The sequence below is a fragment of the Benincasa hispida genome, chromosome 6 (genome assembly GCF_027475165.1).
Source record: "Benincasa hispida cultivar pf3 chromosome 6, pf3_genome.v1.1, whole genome shotgun sequence".
NCBI classification, from domain to species: domain Eukaryota; kingdom Viridiplantae; phylum Streptophyta; class Magnoliopsida; order Cucurbitales; family Cucurbitaceae; genus Benincasa; species Benincasa hispida.
In genome coordinates, this window is record NC_143483.1 from 1,441,500 (window position 1) to 1,449,407 (window position 7,908).

Below are 7,908 nucleotides of genomic sequence, written 5' to 3' on the forward strand. Positions count from 1 at the left end.
TTGTGGAATGGTTACAAGTGTTGTGACTTGTCACATATGGTCTGATCCAGATCATTCGTGTAGGGGACATGCAAGTGGGGGCATCGTATTCAAAGAGTTTGTATAAGACCTGACCACGAAGTGTTAACGTCTCGTTATATAACACCGTTCATGACAGAGACTTCACTTCACTAGAATGACCATAGGTAACATGACCTTAATCCTGAGTGAGTTGGGAACCTTTGCCATTGAGGGTGGTCCTTTGATTTGCATGGGTGCGAGTGGCCAGGTCGCCGACTCAAACCTACCACTTTGGAGATTCGCCTGATTTGGGAGCTGGGAACTCAGCTACACAAGATGAAATTCACTCCTTCCCCGAAGCAGGGGCAAGTAGATAGATAGCTCCTTTAAGGGTTGAATCCAGGGCTTGAACGATGTGGCACCACACACCTTCCTTAGCTCGAGAGGTGTTCACACATAGTTGGACTATGTTGTATTGTTCATTAGAGAAATTAGTGGTACTTAAGGAGTGAGATGTAACTACAGGGGCAAAATGGTAAATTGATCTAGCTGTACTTACGAGCATTTGTGAAGGGTCATCGTACTCATGATTGGTTATATCCAATGGACACAGAAATATATCTGTGGTAAGAAGAATTCAGCTACTAGTCTTTAGTGGAATGCCTGACAGTTAATGGATAGTGGATCTCGTGGCTAAAGAGTTTAGTCAGCTATTCATGTACTGTTGGAGCTTCAAGCCATAGGTCCATAAGGTCCCTTTGGTAGCTTGGATAAAGTTGAGAATCAGATTTTGGGTCAGTTTGAAATGTTCAAATTGACAAGAGGGAGTTCGATTATATATGATATAATTGAACTGGTTAATTATATATGATATAATTGACTAGATACATTATTTTGGAGAAAATTAGATATAAATATGATTTATATCAAGTAGAGGAGAAATTACTATAGTAGATATATGATATCAAACTATAGGTTAAGAATATAATATGATTTGCATATTAACTATGAACTCCTAGGTAACTTGACCTTAATCCTAAGCTAACTATGAAGTCCTGTTTATTCGGGATTATCCTTAGATTTGCGTAGGTGAGGTTTGGCTTAACAGCGTCGACTCAATAAACCTCCATTTCAGGGCTAAGACTGGGTAGACAGTTGGGGACATAGAGTGCAAGATGAAATTCTCTCCTACCCGATTTCAGAGATAGTAGAGAGGTTGTTCCCTTAAATGTTGACTCCGGGTCTTGAATAAGGGGCCCTACCCTCTCATTGACCTGAGAGGGACTCGGTTTGTTGATCAGATCACAAACCAATTGTTCATTAGAGAATTAGTGGGACTTAAGGAACAAGAGGTAATCTCGGAGGTAAAACAGCCATTTGACCCAGCCGTTATTACGAACAACTTGTGAAGGGTTAACTTGTTGGGGTTGATGCCCTAAAGTCTCGTATCCTGTAGTTTGTACGAACGGTTTTGTTGTTAATATATGATATTTACTTCACATCTTATGTTATTGCTCAGTTACTTGTTTTATTTGCTTTACCACAAACCAATAAACATAAAATCCCTGGTTATCTATATGTGACTCAAGCATGTATGTGGTGATATACAAGTGGATCATGTCTTGAGTGATAACCAAAATGGTCTGTAGTATATGGATAAAGGAGAGAAACCTTATCCTGGTAACGCTACAGACCCGCTTTGTGGAATGATCACAAGTGTTGTGACTTGTCACAGATGGTCTGATCCTGATCATTCGTGTTGGGGACATGCGAGCGGAGGCATCCTATGAGTTTGTATAAGACCTGACCACGAAGTGTTAACGTCTCGTTATATAACACCGTTCATGACAGAGACTTCAGTTCACTAGGATGACCATAGGTAACATGACCTCAATCCTGAGTGAGTTGGGAACTTCTGCTATTGAGGGCGGTCCTTTGATTTGTATAGGTGCGAGTGGCCAGGTCGCCAATTCAAACCTACCATTTTCCGGATTCGTCTGATTTGGGAGCTGGGAACTCAGCTGCACAAGATGGATTTCACTTCTTCCCCGAGGTAGGAGTAAGTAGATAAATGACTCCTTTAAGGGCTGATTCCGGGGCTTGAACGATGTGGCGCCACACACCTTTTCCTGGGCCGAGAGGTGTTCACACATAGTTGGACTATGTTGTATTGTTCATTAGAGGAATCAGTGGTACTTAAGGAGTGAAATGTAACTACAGGGACAAAATGGTAAATTGGCCCAGCTGTACTTACGAGCATCTGTGAAAGGTCATCGTATTCATGACTGGTTATATCCAATAGACACAGAAATATATATGTGATCAGTAGATTTCAGCTGTTGATCTTTAGTGGAATGCCTGACAGTAACGGATGGTGGATCTCGTGGCTAATGAGTTTAGTCAGCTATTCACGTACCGTTGGAGTTTCGAGCCACAGGTCCATTAGGTCCCCTGGGTAGCTTGGATAAAGTCGAGAACAAATATTTGGGTTAATATGAAATGTTCCAATTGACAAGAGGAAGTTCAATTAAATATGATATAATTGGACTGGTTAATTATATATGATATAATTGGCAAATGTATGAGATACATTACTATGGAGGAAATTAGATATAAATATGATTTATATCAAGTAGAGAAGAAAATACTATAGTAGATATGTGATCACATCGTGCAGAAGATGTTCTACACGATTTACATTTTCGGGATGATTAGCCTCGTTATCAAGTCGGTATTCAAAGTTTGTTTGAAGTTTTGAGTGGTTTGTCGAAGTTCTGGGCAAAGGTTGTGGCTTTTCGAAGAAGGAGGCGATCTAGGGTTGATCACATCGTGCAGAAGATGTTCTACGCGATCGTCATTGATCGCATCGTAAAGATGAAGGAGTATGCGATCGTGGTTGAACGCATCGGTTAAACTATGGGGTATGGTATTAAGAGTTGATCGTATTATTTTGACGATCGGGTACGTAATCGCTGAGTATCGCGTCGTGTAGATGATGAGATGCTCGTGGATCACTTAACACGCGGGCGCGCTAAACGATCGTTTAGGTCTGCAAGCTTCATCGCTTAGTAACTTACTAAATGATCGCTTAGCATCGCAAGATAAATCGTTTACCTGGTTGCATGCATCGTGTAGATGATGAGATACTGGTGTATCGTTTAAAGTGTGTGCGCTAGACGATTGTTTAGGTCAGCAAGCTTCATCGTTTAGTAACTGACTAAACGATCGCTTAGTAACTCATGGTAAATCGTTTACCTGTCGTCGCACTACACGATCGCATAGATGATCTGGCTTCGCAATGTCATCTTCGTCTACGCGATCGTTTACTTATGCTTCTATCGTCTAGTGCGCGCTGAACGATCGTATACCTACTAAAGTTTGCTACACGATGAAGACCTCTTGGCAGGGCCTATGAACCGGTTTGCTCGATGAAAAATGTAATAGATAGGATTTTTTCATTCCGGTTTTTATAAAGGCTCATCCCGGTCCATTAATCCTTTATTTATTACATGCGATATATGTTTTTATGTGTCATATGGTATGCACATATAGTAAATCCCACCTTAGGTTATGCAATGGTCATGCATCATCTCTTTGTTGTAATTGTTATAATTTAGAGAAGCATGATTTAATTATGTAAGAGCATGCTCATGCATCATATAATATAAGAGTTATATTTATGCATGTATAAAAGGCATCGACATGCATCATTTTTATATTATAAATGTTATAGTATAAGGGGTGAATGATAACATGTTTGCTTGGTTGTTATGCGTTATATAAAAGTTATATATAGTAATGACCGGACATTGCATAAAGCATGACACATAGGTTATATTTATAAATGTTATAAACGCCTCGTTGTGCACAATGGTTTTAATTGTTTCTTTTTAAAAGTTAAAGAGAAATTAGAATGAAAAGAAATAAGAAAGACATGCATGCTCACTTAGGTTTAATTCATGGTTTTAAAGTGTTTAAAACTTGGATCACATAGACATAAGATCACGGTTCTAATACGATTAGCAACCCTAAGGCTTTAATCTTTTAATCAGTTTAATAGGATTAAATTGGCTAATATAAGGTTAAAGTGTAGCAAATCTATCTATAAGGGACCTTTTGTCTAAGGCGGGTTCTGTCTAGGCTGGGGTATTTAGGTTGATGGAAACGTAACACCCCTACCTGGGAACTTACCTGGAAAGCTGAATTAGATAGATTTGATGCATGCATGTAAGTTAAGGATAGTCCATTAAAGTGTTTAAATGTGACTACTTGAACTTGTTCATATTTCATAGACAAACGTTGTTTATGAGCAGAGTTCAAAAAAATGACTTAGACTAAAATCAGTAGCTGGATTGTCTAGGTTAATGAATCCCTAGGTAAAACATTCATTGGTAGGTACTTGGGGCATGAGATGCCTCACTTAAACCTTTCATTTTCTCCTAAATAGTCCACACCGTGAGATCTATCATCGACCTCGTGGCACCTTTGGTGTGTCCCCCTAGTTAAAACATTCATTGGGAGGTACTTGGGAAGTGAGACAGTATATCCCTCGGTCTCCCTCATTAGGTTGAATAAAGTTACTGCGCATCGCCTCGAGGCACCCTGGGAGTGTCCCTCTAAAGGATGGCAGTTTTGCGCGTTTCTTTATTTGATCTCCTATAAGATGATAAAGTAACTTAGTCTCTTATCCTAATCTTTCTTTTCCCTATGGTAAGTGCATTAGGGCGGGACTCTAGCACCGAAAGCGAGGGGTTACACTTACGCAAAATAGTTAAAATGGTGGCTGTTAGATTCAGTTTCAAGAGTTGGTTCTGCCTAATGGTCGAGAATGTCTCATCCCAGCGAAGGGGCAACTGATCACCCCACCGGTGGCGTTTGTCCTGCCTCACTGGAGCATCATTGCAAAATAGAAGTCTATAACTTAGGTACTTGAAATTGTTTTGCAAAATTGATTGATTTAAAAGTGGTTTAGCAAATTATAATAAAGTTTTGTTCGTATTTTCAACAACATTTTCAAATGGCAACAACCACGTTATCGTTGTTAAGCGCCGAAAAACTTACTGGCGATAATTTCGCAACATGAAAACACATGATCACGACGATCCTAATCATCGAGGATGTCATGTTCGCTCTCACGGAGGCTTGTCCTCCTATTCCAGCTCCAAATGCCACTCGAAATGTTTGGGAGGCATACGAGCGATGGACAAGGGCGAATGAGAAGGCCCAAGCCTACATCTTGGCAAGTCTTTCTGAAGTCTTGGCCAAGAAACATGAGCCTATGGTCTCAACGCGTGAGATCATGGAGTCCCTGTGGGGGATGTTTGGACAACCATCTAAACAGCTTATGCATGAGGCTCTTAAATACATATTCAACTCCAAAATGCAAGAAGGTACCTCTGTTCGTGAACATGTGCTAAACATGATGGTCCACTTTAATGTGGCGGAGTTGAATGAGTCTACCATCGATGAGAGCAGCCAGATTAGCATAATCCTGCATTCTTTGTCGGAGAGCTTCCTGCACTTTGTTAGTAATGTGATTCTTAACAAAGTGAAGTATAACCTTACAACTCTCCTCAACGAGTTACAAACATACCAATCTTTACTGAAAAGTAAGGAGAGGCAGAAGGGTGAGGTAAATGTAGTTTCATCCTCTAGGAAGTTCCACAGAGGTTCGACCTCAGAAACGAAGTCTGCACCTTCTGCTTCTAACTCTGCAAAGGGGAAGAAGAAGAAGGGTGGTAAGGGAAAAAGGAAGGCACCTGCTAACCCACTACCTGTTGCCCTAAAGAGGCGTCCACAAGTTGTTAAGGGACATTGGAAGAGGAACTATCCTCAGTATCTAAAAGAGAAGAAAGCAACCAAGGCTAAGGCCAAGGCCGATAAAGGTAAATATGATTTACTTGTGCTTGAAACTTGTTTAGTGGAGAATGATGATTTTGCCTGGATAATTGATTCAGGCGCCACTAACTATGTTTCTTCTTCTTTTCAGAGGATTAGATTTTGGCGACAGCTAGAGGCTGGTGAGATGACGATGTGAGTAGGCATCAGGTACGTCGTCTCAACTTTGGCAGTGGGAGGACTCCAGTTAGCTTTATAGAATAGGTTTCTTATTTTAAATGATGTATATATTGTTCCTGAACTAAAAAGGAACCTTGTTTCTATAAAGTATTTATTGCAATGTAAATATACTGTCTCTTTTGATGTGAATAAAGCGTTTATTCATAAAGATGGTGTTTTTATTTGTACAGCAAATCTGGAATCGAATTTATATGTGTTAAGGCTGTTAGCCATTAATTCCCTCCATAATACTGAAATGTTTAGAACTTCCGTAACACAATTAAAACGTCGACGAATTTCTACAAAAGAAAATGCCAAATTTTGGCATCTACGTTTAGGGCACAATAATCTCAATAGGATTGAGAGATTGGTGAAGAATGGACTTCTAAGTGAGTTAAAAGAAAATTCTTTACCTGTGTGCGAATCTTGCCTTGAGGGTAAGATGACTAAATGACCTTTTACTGGAAAAATTTATAGAGCTAAGGAGCCTCTTGAGTTAGTACATTCTGACCTTTGTGGTCTTATGAATGTGCGAGCCCGAGGTGGCTATGAGTATTTTATCAGTTTTACTGATGATTACTCTAGGTACGGGCATGTTTATCTTATGCAATGGAAGTCTGAATCCTTTGAAACGTTCAAAGAGTTCAAGGCTGAAGTTGAAAACGCATTAGATAGACGGATTAAAACACTTCGATCGGATCGAGGTGGAGAGTGTTTCGACTCGGTATTCCAGGACTATTTGATAGAACATGGAATAATTTCCTAACTTTCAGCGCCGGGTACACCTTAGCAAAATGGTGTAGCGGAGAGGAGAAATAGGATCTTGTTAGACATGGTTCACTCGATGATGAGTTACGCTTCTTTACCGGACTCATTTTGGGGTTTCGCAGTGGAGACTACGGTGTACATACTCAACTGTGTTCCCTCCAAGAGTGTTGCAAGAACACCTCTGGAGTTGTGAAATGGGCGTAAAGCTAGTTTACGTCACTTCCGCATTTGGGGTTTCCCTACACATGTGCTTGAGGCTAATCCTAAGAAGTCGGAACCACGGTCGAGGTTATGCCTATTTGTAGACTACCCCAAAGGTACACGACGGGGTTATTTTTATGATCTGACGGAAAATAGGTTGTTTGTTTCCACAAATGCTACTTTCCTGGAGGAGGATCATATAAGGAAGCACAGTCCACGAAGCAAAGTCGTGTTACGTGAACTTTCCAATGAAACTACTAAAACTTCAACAAGAGTTGTTGAAGAGCGTGCTATATTAAGAAGAGTTGTTGATGGGAATTCATCCAGTAGGTCGGTTCCACCTCAAGAGTTGAGGGAACCTCGATGTAGTGGAAGGGTTGCGAACCCACCCGTTCATTATTTGGGTTTTACGAAAATCCTTGCTATGTAGTAGATGGCGGCATTGAGGATTCGTTGTCTTATATGAAGGCAATGGAGGATGTTGACCAAGATGGATGGGTCAAGGCCATGGATTTCGAGATGGAGTCGATGTACTTCAACTTAGTATGGGATCTTGTAGATCAGCCTGATGGGGTTCGCCCTATAGGTTGTAAATGGATCTACAAGCCCAAACGGGGTGCTGATGGGAAGGTACAGACCTTCAAGGCTCGACTTGTGGCAAAGGGTTATACCTAGGTAGAGAGAGTCGACTATGGGGAGACTTTCTTTCCTGTTTCCATGTTAAAGTCGATCCGCATCCTCCTATCCATTGCAGCTTTTTATAATTATGAGATTTGGAAAACGGACGTCAAGACGGCCTTTTTGAATGGTAATCTTGAGGAGACCACTTATATAGTGCAGCCCAAGGGAATCATAGCCCAAGGTCAAGAGAAAAAGGTTTGC